We start from the raw sequence: 17,371 nt of genomic DNA, 5'->3' as shown, positions 1-17,371 counted from the left end.
CTGGTCCCCCGCGACCGCTCTGACTGGGCGGCTAAGCTGGCGGCTGGTCTAAAAATTATTTTTAAAGTTCTTATTCATATTTTCATGTCTCTGTTATTTCTTTAAATGGATTAAATAAATGTATGTGCTACCTTATGATGGCTACTGTACCTGACCCTTTTGTGGTTCTCATTTTGGTATCTGTTGTATCTACTCGTTCTTTCTCACAGCATTTCCTTTCCCTGGGTGTTTTGTGTGGGTTTTCCCCCTAACGGTTGGACATTCTTTAGGCCTGGATTGATATTTTGTTTCTGCACAGAGGTATTATGATGACTTCAGCTGGCCACATAGAGGCTATCGTGATGTTTGATGTTCAGATTATTGACTTCTCCATTTAAGGCTGTTTTTGTTTTGTTTTGTCCACACAAGTAGATAAAACTGGAAACCCATGTAAAAGAGAGTGTCTGGTTGTGGATCCTTTTGGATAACTTATTCATTTCACTCTGGTGCCCAGTCTCGTGCTGTCTCTTTCTACACAGTGGGTTTATTTCTAAAAGGTGTTGTCCAACTATTGTTTCTCTCTGGGATCAATCCCCAGGTAGCCACTGTCCAAACATGAAATTTTTACCCTCTTTTTATTCTACTATCAAGCTATCAAATTTCAGAGATTCTAATAAAGAATGTGAAAATCTTGAGCCAAAGGTTAAGGACAGTGCAGATTTTGTTTGTTTGTTTGTTCTCTATTTTTGTTTTTAATTATAGTCATAGAAGTAGCCTGATGTCAGCATTTTGCACTTGTTACTCAACCCCAGTTCCCATGGGATGATGTGAAGAGGGACAGGTGACATTTGTTACATGATGTGATGAATGGTGTTACTGGAGAGGGACCCTGAGCTTAGGGAGCCCCAATCTTTTATATTGGCCATAGAAAGGTTAATACTTTTTGCTCTCGAGAGAGACATTATCTATATTAAGTGGACATAAACTTGTCTGGTCTTTGCTTTGCCAGGAGACATTATCTGTATTTTCCAAGACTGTTCAGTAGACAAGCATTATTAAAAAGATGGGTTAAGACAAAGGGCAAGTGGGTCGGGGGATGTAGCTCAGTGGTGCAAGGTCAGTTCGATCCCAGGTACAAAAAAGAAAGAAGAAGAAGAAGAAGAAGAAGAAGAAGAAGAAGAAGAAGAAGAAGAAGAAGAAGAAGAAGAAGAAGAAGAAGAAGAAGAAGAAAATAGACAAAGGGTAAGTAGAGCCTTTTCCAAAGACATTTAGAAACACAAAAGGCTTATGGTGATTTATCTCCAATAAGTCATGAAAATAGAAGGTCGGGGTTCATCAGACAAACTCAAAAGTTTAGGATAACTTTAGAAGATTCATTTTAATCTTTGCAGATTCATACTTTCTTGCTAATAAAACATTTATTACATTCTATTCATGATTTTAAAAGGAAAAACATTCTTAGATGTACTGTTAGTGGAAATTGAAATTGCAAAGTTAATTTTCATGTATTTAAAATAAACCAACTACTTATTTTAAGCTTGTTTCTCATTATAATTCATTAATCGGCCACCTATGTCTGAGCTATAGGTGATTCCTTTGTATGTATTATGTATTGTCTTTTTGCTTTAATATTACAAAATATAGACTTTCTATTTTATTTCTTTATTTTTACTTTATTTCTATTTTTATTTTTTTTGGTGCCAGGGATCAAACTCGGGTCCTTGTGCTTGCGAAGGAGGCAGTGAAACCACTGAGCTAAATCCTCAGCCCGACTTTCTATTTTAAAAGAGAACCAATTACCTTTATTTCCTATGCAAATGAAGATTCTGCTCTTGCATTCAAGACGGCTTCTCACATAAGCATTTGTAAACTCTTGATGCAAGAATAAAACTGTTAGATTCATCTCTTGTTTGAGATTTTTTTGTCAGTATGTTAGGATAACTTTGGAATTGAAAATATTGGTAAAATTGTTTTTTGTACTTTATTTATGTTTCAAACTCTCACGCCTCTTATTTCCCCTGAGCACTGTGGCCCATCTATGTGGCCAACATGTAGATGTAAAGAAATAGTTAGATAGCAAGAATGTGTTTGAAAGTTTAACTCAATTGCATCTTCAGAGGTGGTTTGTCTCTTTTATTTTTCTATCTAAATGGTAGACACGTGGTAGTTGTATTTGGTAGTGAGAAATAGAATAAATAGCATGAGAAGATGTTTGCATAATAGAACATCTTTCAGTCAGAATTTGCCCAAAATTGATTTCTCTACTTAACCCCTAAATTATCTCTTACTACTGTTGGTAAGGTAAGGATTTCTTAGAGGCCATTGAAAGGTGTTTATATGTCAGTTCAATGTGGTCTTGAAGATGTTGGTCCAGTCTCCAGATTCTATGATGTTTACCTTTGTGTACTAAAGATAGAACTAATTTCCACATTTTAGGTGAAACATCAATGCCCAGATTTGGGAATTGTTTGTCTAATGCCACTATTCTGAAGAATAAAGAGCTCAGTAAAGGACCTAAGATAAAGTCTTTTTCAAGTTTGATGCTTTTGCATAATGCAAGATTTTTTCCCACACTATACCCTAGTGGAAACTTTTTATGAAATGTCAATAAGTATTCCTTTAAATAAGGGCCAAATAATTTAGAAAATGCTGCTTGAATACAATTTCAAGTATTTTCATATATTTGACATTCAAACCCTGTATTACTCAAGTGTTTTTGCAGTCTGGGACTTGTCATTTTACTTTTTTTGCAGTATTTTTGGATGAAGAGAAGTTTTAAATTAAATTGTAGACTTATTTGTTAATTTTTTCATAATTTAGGCTTTTGATGTTTTAGAAATTTTTCCATACTTTCATATATTCTTCTATATTTTCTTTTTCATTTTATAAAAAATAAAACAAATTTTTATAACCAAGTAATATGAGAATAATGATAGTTAATACATTGTGTATCATTATTGTCAAAGTACTCAGTACAGATATAATAAAAAATTCTTACAAAAAAGAAACATAACACAAATTTTCTTTTCAACAAACTATGGTTAGAGTTCATAATGTAATGAACCTAAAATGACTTGGGGTATATGGTGTGATGTAAGGATCTAACTTTTTTCCCCTCATAGATCAATAATTATCCCTGAGCCAGTTGATCACTAGGAATCACTTGTACCGGAAGTGAAATTTCCACACATGAATGATCTGTCCTTGCCGCTTTACTCTATCCCACTGGGTTCCTCTGTCTATTCATACACCACAATTAGTAATTACTGCTTGTAACTGGGAAAAAGGGAAACAACCTAAGTGTTCAACAGGAGACTAGATAAACAAATGTATATACAATACCATATAACACTGAAAATGAACTTGAACTACATATATTAAAATCTCATGATATAGTATTGAGTTCCCCTCTCCAAAAGAATAAACAGAATAATACTTACAGTGTTATAACATTTATGTAAAAGTTTAAAGCACAAAACAGTATAGCATTGTTTGGGAATACATAGAAAGATGGTAAAGATATTAATAAACGCATACACAATATACACACATTTAGTATTTACTGCCTCTGAGAGATAGAAGAAATGTGGTGAGGAATGCACACACTGAGCAATTGATTGTATTTGTTTCTGGTTTTTTTTTGTACCGGGGATCGAACTCGGGTCCTTGTGCTTGCGCAGCAGGCGGCGAAACCACTGAGCTAAATCCCCAGCCCTGTATTTGTAATATTTACCTCTTAATCTAGTTGGTGCGAACATGGGTTTATCTCATTATTCTTTTTTTTTTTTTTTTTTTTTTTTGGTACTGGGAATTAAACTTGGCAGGCGCTGGAACCACTGAGCTAAATCCCTGGCCTTTATCTCATTATTCTTTATACTTTCTTATGTCTTAAAGTTTTCCTAACGTATTACAAGTAATAATAATATGAGATGCCTTTACTATAGTACATTTTAGAGCTTTTAATTTGCTTATAAGCCTTGTCTTTAGCCAAAAAGGGGATATTTTGTGAGTGTTTCTCAAATTTAATTGACTGTGGAATCATTTTTTCCCAGGAACACCTACTGGTATCTTGAGAATTATTCTTGTTTTATGGATCCCAGATTCAAAATACGTACATCAGACCATACTGTTTATAAAGATGAGGCATATCCAAGGTCTAGTCTTTCTTAATAAGTGTGTCATCAAGTTACAAAAGTGCTTTGAACTCAGCAGGATGAAAAGGGAGGTGTTGTCCATATGGTTTTTACCTTAGCATTTTTATTCAAGTTTCTGGATATTGCTATGCCTAAAATTTGTTGGGTACATACCCCTCCCACTACACTCTGTAGGGGCAGTTGGAATATTTGAATTAGAGAAATTCTACATGTTGAAAATACAGCTATAATACCACCTCTCTTTTTGTTTCTAAAGTACAGTGTAAATGCTACATAGTACAGAGAATTACAGGGGCTACCAAAGGCATTTATCCATCATGAGTCAATTGTTACAGATAATTTATTATTATCTTATTAATAGATCATTTCTAGGAGGGATTGTCTCATAAGTAACATTAGTATTCAGATTACATCTTCTTTGTAATGAAAATCAGTGAAAGGACACTTTGTTTTAATTAGTTTTTTTAATATATAAAAATGCAGCTGATTCTTACCTTTTTTTTTTTTTTGCAATAGGAATGCTTTATTTGGCAGACTCTGTACATATTAAAAAAAAGAGTGTATAAATAAAGCAGCTGATTTGACCTGGCAAGCTTCAATTCCAATTCAGCGTACTTTCCTTATTTATAAAGTGTGGTAAAAATGTTGGCTTTTAGAAACTGATATTCCCTGGGTGTGCAAGTGTGGTAACTTTGTTGTTGTTGTTGTTATTGCTCTTTAAAAACCATAGCAAACTCCTAATAGAAAAATTCCAAAATAAGAGCTAATGTAATGTCTGTACTCCTATAAAAAAAGGGAAAAATCATTTAAAGATGGTTTTTAAAGATTGTGACCCCGGATGATGACTGTAGGCCTTGCGCAGACTGGTGTGTGTGCTACTACAATCATGCTTGAGGCTCATAAATCTTGCATTATTTGGAGTAAGTGTGGACACTCCGAAATGAAGGCAGAGGCAAATATGACTGAGTTTCTGGGCACAGGCTGGGTGGAGAGAATGCTGTGATCATGTGTCAAAAAATTCTAATCATCTGGTCTTATTGTGAATGGATTAGTTCCTCCATTCTGCCAATAGCACATGAGTGTATGAAAACTTTGAAGTGCGGGAGGCAATGGCAAAGAAAACAATAAACTGTGCATGTGAGACTGGCCCGATGCTTGGTGATTAAGAGGCAGGGGCCTCGCGGGTCAGCTCCCCATAGGTACAAACAGATGTTTGTACTGTTTCACAGCTGCTAAATATGATATAAATCCAAAGAATTTTTCTTGTTTTTATAAAGGAAAAAAATACCCAGACAGCAAATTTTTGGTCATTCAGATACTCTTACCAAATGACATCTGGTTTCTGTACTGCTTATTTAACCAATCCTTAAAAAAAATGTTTGCCAAGGGGAGTAACTCTAAACTTTCAGTCCTTCACCATACATAACAGTACAGTTTAAATTACAGTGTAGCATGCAGAGTTTATTATAAGCAATGCTGTTCTTTATTTCTTAACTAGCAAGTTGTACTTTTAAGAAAATGGGTTAGATATTATGTAATTAGTTAAGGGAAACCTATGATGAAGTTACATGTAGAATATCCTAGGATTCCTATCCTAATGATGGCAAAGAAAATGAATTAATTGCTTCCATATGTTTGGAATGGTGGGGAGCAAAGCTAAACTATACAGTTACCTAAAAATAAAATATCAGCAATCTAGAAAGAGTATTATGACTTGCACCAAGATGAAACAGCAGGGAGGCAGTGACAAACTGGAGGTCAAGACAGAATCCTAAGAAAAGATTTGCCTAAATCTTTAGGGAAGAACTATGTGTATGCCATCTCTTACATCTATTATATTTTCACTTTTATGTGCAGAAATTAGCTCATTATGGGTGCAACACTAATTACATTTATATTAATTATTTCCTCAAAGCTGTCTATTTTCAGGGATGTAATGCCCTGTCTTCTGAATCTTTCCTACCTCAACCATTGTGGGAACACTGATCTACATTTCCTTTAGCACTTTTATTTAGTATGTCCCCTGGTGCTTAATACTGAAACAGAAAATGTGATAATTCCATGACAAATTTGGCAATTAGCAGCATTCCTTTTCTTGAGCTTTACGTCATTATTTGGCCTGATACTACAATTCCAGCCTGATGTTAATAAAGAGGAATAAACAATTGGATAAGTCCAACTTCACTGGCGATTCTTCACTTAAAGTTTCGCCAGCTCTGTACTGTATTCAAATATCTGTCCAATCCCGTTGCCCAGAGTGAAGCTAACATACTCCATGGATCTTTCTTGGTCTCTTTTAAAAAAGTTGGTTTGTTCATTTTGGGGGTCCTAACTCATTTGACTTTATGTAATATAGGGTCTGCTAGAGTAAGAGGATAGTAATTTTTCCTATCTCATGGTACTTTTCTTTTTAGCTTGGATCTGAGTTCAATCCTGGTATCTGCAATGATCTTCAGGTTCAGCATTGAGTCAAATTCATTGGGTCATTTACCATTTCTTTTCTAGTCTCTAGTAGGAATGTTGGCTTCCTTTAGAGTCCATGGTGGAGTTCACCCTACCTCCAGCATCCATCCTTTCTGTGTTTACTAACTTTGAGGAACTTCTCATGTCACGCCTTCTCATATATGTACCATTTGTGCATGCAAGCCCCAGGTGGGAACTCATAAAAGAATTCCATGAAATCCCGACCAAGGAACCTTGGATTCAGGTCGATGCTCAGCTGTGCACAGCTAAATCCCACCCCCTGGCCTCTTCGCCAAGTTCCCCTTATTACTCACAACTTCCTATTGATGTTAGTAAGACTAAGTATGCAAAGGAAATATGAAGCTCCTCATTCCCTGAGAACTAGGATATTTAGGTTGTGCAAATCCCTGAACCCGAAAATGGATTTAATCAGCCCAATTCACATCATAAATATCATGTTGCAAGGACACACATGTGCTGGAGCAGATAGGGAGATTGTGTTTGAACTTTTAAATTTGCAAAATTATGCCCAGTGGGCCATCTATTTTTCTTGGACACTCCAGGAACGTCATGCCAAGAGGAATTCTTGAAGGGTTCCTATTGAGTAAATTAATGTTCTTTATTGAGAAGGGGGCAGTTTCCTCTCCATTATCAAAGGTATTTTATTTCACCTCCTTGAACCCCTCCAGAACCTCCAAGCTGTTCTTCCTGCCTCCATTTCCCCTAGACTATCCCATAGAACAATCTTTTGCAAGGTCCATTGCTATTTTTCTCTTTTTCCCCTGCCTTCTCCTATGCTCCCAAACATCCCTTCTTTCCTCCCCCACACCTTTCCTTCATTCCTTCTTTCTTCTCCCTTTTCTCTTCCAAATAGCCTGTTAACAAGTACTGATTTCCCACCAAATCTCATTGAAATATAGGAAGATAACGTCGGGCTTGAAGTTTTTTTTTTTAATTAAACTTTTTATTTTTAAATAATTATAGCTTCACATGCAGTTGTAAGAAATAGTGCAGAGGAAATCTCGTGTATACTTTACTCATCAGTGTTGGGCTATTGTGAATGAAGCTGCTATGAATATTTGCATACAGGTTTTTGTGTAAATGTAAGTGTTCATTTCTCTAGCACACTCAGTTGGCAGGTTATACGGTATCTGCATGTTTAGCTTTCTGAGAAACTGCCAAGCTGTTGTCTAGAGTGGCTGTACCATTGTCCATCGTCATGGTGACCTATTAGTGATATGGCTTGCCTGTGTGGGTGGTGTCATCATTTCTTACTTGAGCCATTCTGATAGGTGTATGGTGAGAGCTCCTTGTGGTTTTAATTTACATTTCCCTAATGCCAGTGAAGATGAACATCTTTTCATATGCTTATTTGATATCTGTATGTTCTCTTTGATGAAATGTCTTACAGTATCTTTCCAGTTTGTAATTGGATATCTATTTACTACTGTTTTTGATATGTATTTCATTTGATTGTCAAAATATACTTAAAAACCACAAATCAATTTACAATTTTTTATTAGTGCTTGTTGGTTATACAGAAAAATGTGTTTCATTTTAGTATATTCACACATGTGCACAGCATACTTTGATTATTTTTACCTCTCTATTGTCCTTTTCCCCCTTTTCTCTCCTTTCCAATCTGCTTCCTCTTTTCTAAGAGTTCCCTTCTACATTACTTTCATCTCTTTCTTTTTCTCCTCTAATTTTTTTGGATTCCATATATTTAAAAGCACGCAACATTTGTCTTTCTAAATCTGCACTATTTATTTAACACAATGGTCTCCATTTCCATCCATTTCCCTGCAAATAATATTTCATTCTTTATGGCTGTGTATATATGCCACATTTTTATTTATCAGTTCATATACTGATGGACACCTAGGCTATTTCCATAGTTCAGCTATTGTAAATTGTGCCACTATAAACACAGGCATGTAGATATTCTATAATATGCTGACTGTAAGTCTTTTGGGAACATACTGAGGAGTTGTAAAGATAGATCAAGTGGTAGTCTCGTTTTAGTTATTTGAGGAACCTTCATGCTGATTTCTATAGTGGGTGTACCAGTTTATATTCCCACCACCAGAGTAGCAGGGTTCCTATTTTCTCATCAGCATTTATTGTTTTTTTGTATTCTTGATAATAGTCATCCTAACTGGGGTGAGATGGAATCCCAATGTAATTTTGATTTGCATTTCTCTGGTGGTAAAAATATTGAACATTTTTCCAAATAATTTTTGGGAAGACTACACAGCTTTTAAAGCTGGAGTCTGGAATTGAATTTAAGTCTGCATGATTCCACATGGTTTTTAACTTCTATCCTCTATTAACTATGCTTTAGCAGTTTTTCTCCTTGCCTACTCAAGCTAATACTCTTTCCTCCACTATGCTTTGGAGATTGACTAGCTTCCATGGCTTCTATGGCTACTGCTGGGGTAGAAGATCCTACATTAAAAACCCCAGGGTCAAATTCTAGACCTGTTCTACGAGTTTTTCAGGTACCCGTGGCAACTGAACTCATTATGTCCCAAGTCAGACTCTGTGACTTCCACCTAGGCAAAACCTCTCTGTCTTCCCAACCTTCTTATTTCTGATAGCAGAAGCACCATCCTTTCTGTCATCAGTGAAGAATCTTTGTTTCCTGCCTTGATTTTCTTACATAGCACCATCCCTTCCACTGGATCTAGCGTAGATTCTTCCTGTGTTCCTTTCCATAGCCCTCATTCCCTTCTGTATTTTATGTGTCTCGTCTTGGACATTGTTGTCAGATTTTTCCCCGAAGCTTGAGGTTGGTCTTACTATACTCCTATCCCAAACACTTCGGTAGCTCCTTCTGCGCATGACTGGTGTACACTCTTCTCGGTCAGCCTTCAAGGCTCATCTTAAAAATGACACTTTTCTGTCTTTTTAGTCCAATCTCCACCCACATTCATACTAAATTATTGGCATTTCCCAGTGTACTCTGCATTTTGTGCTTGACACCACATTACAGTATTCTATTTATTCACTTTTCAGCAATGCAGTTGACATATCCTTCAAGGCCCACCTCAAAGGCAATCTCTTCTAACAAGCCTTTCTGATTCTTCTAGTGCAGGTCATCTTTCACTCTTTCAAAGATGAATTATCTGCTCAGTTCCTTGTACGCTTGCTACGTAACTTGTTTCCCCACTGGATCTCATTTAATCAATATTACCTGGGTGACTGTACTAGTAATCTTATTGGCTTGTCATGGTTCTGTCCCACCTCATGTCCTCCTTGTAAATTTCCACTGGGTCTTATAGTTTCGTCCCACTTTGTACCCACCTCACCACATGGCTTTGCTGTATAAAACATCTTTGAAAAGTGGGGTGGGTGGGTAACCCATTTTCTGGTCCCCCTTCTGTCTCTTTTAGACAGAAACTTTCTTTCTCCCAATAAATTTTTCCTACTCTTAAAAAAAAGGCAGATTATCTATCATGACACTCATCCTGTCTTTTAATAGTGTGATGATTTTGAAGGCAAAAATAATGTTATTCATTTTCATCTTCTTTGCAGCACAAGATGAAGTGTTGGGCTCATAACAGGTCTTCAATGCTTGCAGATTTGAATTTTATAAATGAATCTTCAAGGATCAGGGCTTCTAGAAGTTTAGTCTAAACTGTTTTGTTATGACTTGTGCCTTACTGAATCTTATTCTGTATTTTGATTGATCTGGATAAGACATATCATTGATCTTGACAAAAGGACAATAATCTGAATGACTCACAGAGGTGTGGAGAATTAACTTCCAAGGCTAATTTTCAGAGCATAAGCCTGTTATACATGAAATTCCATAAGGATGTGCTTCATGTAGGATAAAACATGAGAAATAGTCTTTGAAATGTGTCAGAATATGTCTATTGTGGATATGCTATGCCTCTGTAGAAGATGGAATATTTCTGGAGGAAGATCCAATTTAAAAACCAACTATTCTGGTAGTTTATGAATAGTGGAATATATTCTAATGTGTTAAGTAACGCCTTAGTAAAATTTTGGCCCCTTATGTGTCCCTACAGATTTGTAAACTTTTAATCTGAATACAGAGTACAAGGTTGGCTTTTGAAGTTCTTGTCTTTTGTGGGTTCTGTGTAGAGAAACTAGACATATTTCTGTAGGGCCAATGGGCTCTGGGTTCTGGTATGCAGTTTGCAATTCACATAACCATTTTTTTGGAGAATACAAGAATGTAGATTTATAGCATGTATAGCTTAGCAATTATTTCCAATAAATGAAAATGACATCATGTCACTTGGACTTGAGAGGCTAAAATTGCAGAAGAATGCCAGGGAAGACTGTTCATGGTGAAAATTAGGGCCACTAGTCATTCATTGTTGTGCCTGGAAACTAGATGACAGTGCCATGAGGATAAATAATTCCCAGCCATGGGAACCAGCAATACTTTTTCTTTGCCCTGCAAATATTAAACACCAACATGCCAGCAATAAATTCTGCAGAGTAGATTTAGCCTTCACTCATTTTTTTCTCACTCTCTATTTTCTTCTCTTCCAATATGCCCTCCATTCTCTTTATTAAGATTTACTACTACTAATTCCATGGTAGAAGTGAAGGTTGTAAAGTACCCAGTTAAGAGAATAGGTTTAGAGTAGGGCACATTGGTCTTAAACCTGACTCCACAATTTTCCAGCTGTATCCTCTTGAAGAAATCTAAGGTGAGGCCCCAGTTTTTTCATGTGTAAAATGGGGACAATAATCACATTTATATCATAGGATGTTGTGTGATTACGTGAAATAATGTATAGAACTTAATTTAGCGCAGTGTAATTACTCAATGAACAATAGCTGCTGTTATTATTGTTATTATCTGACTTTCCTTTAATAATTATAATTTAGAATTTTTATAATTATAACTTAGAATTAAAAGTTATTGCTTTGGTCGTCAAACCCAAGGATCTACCAATCAGATGAAATGGGAATGTTCCTGAATCCAGACAGAATGAAAGAGCCTGCCAAAATTCATTCAAATTTAGCACATATAGTGGGTGGTAGAGGCCATATACAAATCCTTAAAGAATAGTTTATTGATATTCTGAGTTAGTAGCTATCTCATTCATTTAACCCACACTGCCTGGGCCCCTAGCCTAGGCCAGAAATGTGTTGACCCTGGAGTCTGTGCCCTGCTATCTTTCACAGTCCATTTTGCAAATAAAATCCACCCATATGAATACTTCCCAGCGGTTGTCCTCAGGTAACTTTGAGTAGTTATGTGGTGTTGCTTGGATTTCGAGATCAGATTCAGAGTTCCCCACTGGGCTTGTCTCTTTGCAGGTGAAAGAGCCTCAGCCACCCAAAATTAAAAGCAATGAGTATGGTGGGCACTGTGGAGAAGTCTGGTCCCTCTCCAGGAAGAGGCTTGGGAGTTTCCTCTGCTGACCTCCTCAGAAATATGTGGCCGCTCACTGGAGACTTCATTCTTGCATCTCTGGGGACACAAAGGCGGGGCCAAGGTGGGTGAGTGTGTGTGTTTGCTATATATATGTGAAGTGTCTCCTTCTACACCAGAAAGGAGCCAGGGAAGCACTCACTAGCTTGTTTGTAGATGAGCAGCCAGCTGTAGCTTCACTGCAATAAAGTGTTAGAATTAATCACCTTCATCTGTTTTCATTTTGCTAAACTGCTACATCAGGCACCATGAAATAAATATATTAATTAAATGCCTCGCTCTCTAACTCTAAAGGAAGGCACTTGGAAAATGGAAAAATGTTCATTTGCAGCAGTGGGGAGGGCAGGGGGAACCAGGGAATAATTAAAATCTTGAAACCTCTGCAGTTGGAATAACAATAAAAAGAGCAGAGATGACCATAAAATAGTCTGTTCTTGGCACTGCTTAATTGGCCTATTTATTTTTCTGCCTCTGAAGCTGTCTTTAGTGACACCTACTGATAAGAGCCAATCGGAACCATGGCTGAATTCTTTGGAGCTGGACCTGCCAACAAACTGTTCAGCCCTCCAGATGTTGCTGCTTTGTGAGAAATGAGAACTCAATAAACCAGGCTTACCCTTCATCCTGGGGTGAACACAAAGACACTCAGATATGGAAAATCACTGCTCAGCACCATGAACAATGCACTCAAACGAGGGGATGGGCCCTATCATATTTGTATTGGTGGAACAGACAGCCATGAAGACTAAAGCAAGAATTTTAACTGGCAACAGTTCAAAATGTGACTATACATTGCAATTGCTCAACAAAAGGAGGCCCTGAGCTGGGAACAAGCCCAAAAGTAGGTTTAAAGAACTAGCTAGAGAAGCTTGTAACAAGGGTTAAATTTGTATCACGCATGACTTTATAATGCTGAACGATTCTCCACCTTTTGAGTTTTTGAGATTTCATCCTTTTGTGTTATGTAATATATCAGAGAGATGCTGCGGTAAACAGCCTCATGGCAAATCCTAGCCATCAGTGAATAATATCCACTGAGCACTCGCCGTTCCGGAACAAAATGAACTAAAGTGAATTCGTGCCTGTCCTCCAGACCAGAGTGTCCCAATCTTTCTTAGTACAGGACACACTTGTGACCTTGCTGTGAAAATAAGAAAATGTGCCGCCGTGTTTTCTCCCTGAGACAGTCCTTTATCCAGCTGCCTGTCCATCCGAATCTTCTGCCCCCACTGTTTTTCCTTCCTTCCTTCCTTCCTTCCTTCCTTCCTTCCTTCCTTCCTTCCTCTTTCTCTCTTTCTTTTTTTTTTGTACAGCGGCACCACTGAGCTACATCCCCAGCCCTGCCCCCACTTTCATTACGTTCATGCACACTCACCGGAAGAGCCCGGATGTAAGAGCACCTCAATATAGGATGCCAGATCATCTCTCTCAGGGTGTAATACCCAAACATGTCTTTTGGCTAGGTTAAATATGGTAAGGGCAATGGACAGTGATATGTTCATGAGCTAAATGTTTACTTGTGGAATTTAGTTAGTTTTATCTCATATACATGTTTAAAATCACATCATATGTATAATGACATTATTTTGGAGGTAATTTGAGCTAACTCCTGACAAGATCATTTTATTTGAATTCTTCACCTGCATCTTAGAAGCAGCCAAGCATCAGAAGACTATGTTACCATATGAGCTCTTTTTCAAATTGCCCAATATAGTTTTCTAGAAATGATTTCCTTTACTTCTATTGCATATTTTGGATCTGAATGTGTAATACTGTCACTGGGAATTTTATCTCAGCCACACCTACTATTTGCATAGCATCAGGATTACAGTTTTTCTTAAAAATAAGAATCACTGTGATCTCCACAATATTTACTATATAAGAAAATATTGGAACTCTTATTAAAATGATATACAGCATGTCAAGTTGTCAAATAGCCTGGAATAATGATTAAATCTGTGGAAATTCTTTTTTCTTTTTAAAACACTGCTCACAGAGGATGATTAATGGATACAAGTTGGATTAATGACTTCTAATATTTTATTATGCAATAGGATAACTATGTTTGACAACAATTACCTGAATATTTTTACACAAAGAAATGATAAATGTCTGAGGTGACAGATATGTTAACTTCCCTCATCTGATCATTCTACATTATATACATGTACTAAAATGTCACACTGTACCCTATAAATATGTACAATTATTGTATGTCATTTAAAAATAATTTTTAAGAACTACTCACATTAGATGACTTCCACAAGCTTCCAAACCAGCATTGAGCAAGGCTGTTTTGGCTCAATGAATCTCCATCCAATAGGATTTGTTATTCATAATAAACTAACTGTGAAAGTATCCCCATGATATGAAGTAGTTTGCAAAGGCTCAAATATAATATTCATTTTAATATACATTATTTGGGGAAACTGGCCAATATTCAGAGAGATAGTGTATGTTGTGGCATCTCCTCCCGTCATGTCTGTCCTCCATCATCTACACACCCTAAGTCTCTACTGAGAGGCTGGCAGGAAGGAACATTTCTCTCTGAGGATGACTTTATGCCTCGCAGAGTCAGGATGTGCTAGTTAAGAAACAACACTTTAGATTCTTGCTGCCCAAGATGGACTATAGTTTCCCCGGACAATTTTGTAACAGGACAGAAGTGGAGTGAGTGCAATGCACAAGCGATGATGTCATGGTCAAGTGCAAAATATGCCAATTTAAACACTCGATGTTTAGGTGAATTTCTGAGTGAAGTGCCTCTGATTTCAGGTGGGGAGTAGGTAAGTAGGTTATTGGGGTTGGGAAAAGTATTATCTCCTTTTTGGTATAATCCTGGAGGACTTTGTAGAGGAAGAGGAATTTTCAGGACTTTAATAAAGAGAGTCAGACTGGGTAGATCATTGTAGGTAGGTCACATAGGAGGCACTGTATATAAGTGGCTAAGGCAAAGTTCAAAGGGACCGATAAGGAGGTTGGCTAAAATGCAGCAGAGGCTGAGAAGAAAGAGAGTTGATGAATCTGAGATAGTGGTAGGCAGCACTTATATTTAGTGGAAAGAGAAATGAGAAAATTGTTGGATCATAAAAGAAGAGGAAGCAAGTTTATAACGATAGGTAAGAATGAGGGTTATTATAATAGAAAACGGCATTGATTGAAAGGGAGTGGAGAGGAAGACCTGAAGTTTATTGGAAAGTAGAGAGCAACTTGGATGGAAATGATGAGCTAAGGCACTGAGGATTAAGACTAAAGTTTGGATTGGGAGAGATGGGACTTATAAATTTACATTGCACTCTTCACAAATTTGTGGCTAGGTTCATTTTAATTAATCTCTTGAATTAAATTAGATCTATTAATTTATAAGTGTTTTGGAGATTAGATGTTCAAGATTAGATATAGTCAGGCATGGGCTATTAATCATTTTATTATTCATAAAATATTTAGGTTTAACAGATATTTAGTATATCTTTTCTGTATTTCAAGCTCTATACTATGAATAAAGAACTAATATTGTATTTTGGAGTCTAATATTTGTATTGCTGGCCAATATGTTAGCTAACTTTCTTCTTCCTACACTTGAATTTTCCATATCTTTGTATATTCCAGGGATCCTACCTAAGTAAGTCCTGGGGGGATTCAGTTCACCTTCCTTTCCCACTCATCCAAAGCTAGTTAAGTGTCTGATTTGTGTTATATCACCTATTTTGAATGCTGAGTGTATGTCAAGGAATTTACCCACTTTAGATTTCTCAGACACTTCATTGTTACTGCAGAAGGTGAAGACTGGTAATTCAGAGAGGGAAAGCAGGCACAGAGAGGTTGGGCAGCTTGTCCAAGGTCCACACCTTGTGTGGAACCAGGAGAAAAACCAGGCAAGCAGCATTCCACAGTGGATTTTCTCCAATCTCCCCCTAAATTGTTTTTGTAATTTCTATGTTCATAAAAGCTGAAATTTTAAAATAAGGCTCAGTCAGTGAATTAATAATTAACCTTTTACAGACAAGGAAATGTACTAAAAAGTAGAAACATTTACTTCTAATTACACATGTTTTGACATTGTTATTATTTGATGCCAGTGTCTATTTTCAGAGTTAATTTGATAAGAGGAATAAAGCAGTTCTGGTCTAAGACTGAACTGGTTTATAATTATGCCCCATCACTGACCAGATTTGTAACACTAGAAAAATTATTTAACCTCCAAACCTTTACTTGTAAAATGTGGATAATGACATTCACCTTAAAAGACTGTGAATTAAAATAAAGAGATCAGTTGAAAGACAAAATAAGAAAACAATGTCAGAAGTCGAAAGATATATTAAGTATGGATGAGTAACATGCTGTAATGTTGGATGAGTTCTAAAATTGGATGACTAGAAAGATGTTTGTGCCTCTATAGAAGAAATAAAGAAATCAGGTGGAATTGATGATATATTGAGATGCCAGAAATACCTGTAGGTGAAACTGGCTACCAAGCTTTGAAAAGGTGTCAGAACTGGATATTTGTAACTGTAGAGTTAATGTATGTCTATTGAATAAATAATATTTCTAATATATTAGGATGAATCATGGAGGGTACATCAATTTCTGGAAGAAAGAAGAAGTAAATGAGTGAAGGAGACAAAGAAGAAGTAATTACAATAAAAAAGAAAGAAACAGCAAGAACAGAAGTGTGGTAGAAGCAAAAGGAAACTTGGACACAAGAAGTTTGATGTCAAATGACAGAGGGAATTCAAAGAGTGAGAAAATTCCAGGGTACTGGATATTAAATTCATTGAGAACAGTGTCTTTGAATAAATGAAGAGGATGACTGAGTGTATTAGTCAACATTTTTGTCACTGAGACAAAATACAGAACACCCACAACTTAAAGGAGGTGAGGTTTATCTGACTTACAGTTTCCGCGGGCTTAGTCTGTGATAAGCCATCTCCAATGCAGAAAGGCACAGAAGAACAGCACTGCAGAGGAGAGCTCCTCACTGAATGGCTTCCAGGAAGTAGAGAGAAAAGGGAGGAGCTGGGGACAAGAATATGCTCTTCCAGATCACACTTGCAGTGATCTGCCTCTTCCAAATAGGACCCATATCCCAACACATGAAGCTTTTGGAAGATAGTCTATATATAAAACCATAACACTCTGTCTGCTGTCCCAGAAAGCTTATGTCCATCTGATTATACGAAATGCATTTAGTCCATCTCTAAGAGTCCACAAAATCTTAACAGTTCCAGTATTGCTGAAAAGTCGCAGTTCAAAGTCTCCTCTGAGACTCAAAGGAAACTCTTAGCTATGAGCTCTGGTAAAAATATAAAAGAAAGTTAAGTGTTTCAAACACACAATAGCATAGGATAAATAT

At 36.7% G+C, this 17,371-nt stretch overlaps 1 long non-coding RNA gene across 2 annotated transcripts in view; it reads left to right on the top strand.

The window, feature by feature from the left end:
• The window catches only part of LOC147828845 (uncharacterized), a 37,659-nt gene that overhangs the window by 11,939 nt on the left and 8,349 nt on the right, over positions 1–17,371 (top strand). Inside the window, exons 2-4 of one of the 2 annotated variants that reach the window (XR_015450096.1) lie at positions 11,904–12,082; positions 12,496–12,859; positions 16,579–16,893. This is a non-coding gene — a long non-coding RNA (uncharacterized LOC147828845). The remainder of the gene's footprint in view (positions 1–11,903; positions 12,083–12,495; positions 12,860–16,578; positions 16,894–17,371) is intronic. The other variant, XR_015450097.1, reaches the window with a different exon arrangement.

This window comes from Heterocephalus glaber, unplaced genomic scaffold, assembly GCF_053883595.1.
Source record: "Heterocephalus glaber isolate CG9 unplaced genomic scaffold, H.glaber_assembly_v1.0 deba00000901, whole genome shotgun sequence".
NCBI lineage: Eukaryota > Metazoa > Chordata > Mammalia > Rodentia > Bathyergidae > Heterocephalus > Heterocephalus glaber.
This window is presented reverse-complemented; position numbering and strand designations above follow the sequence as displayed.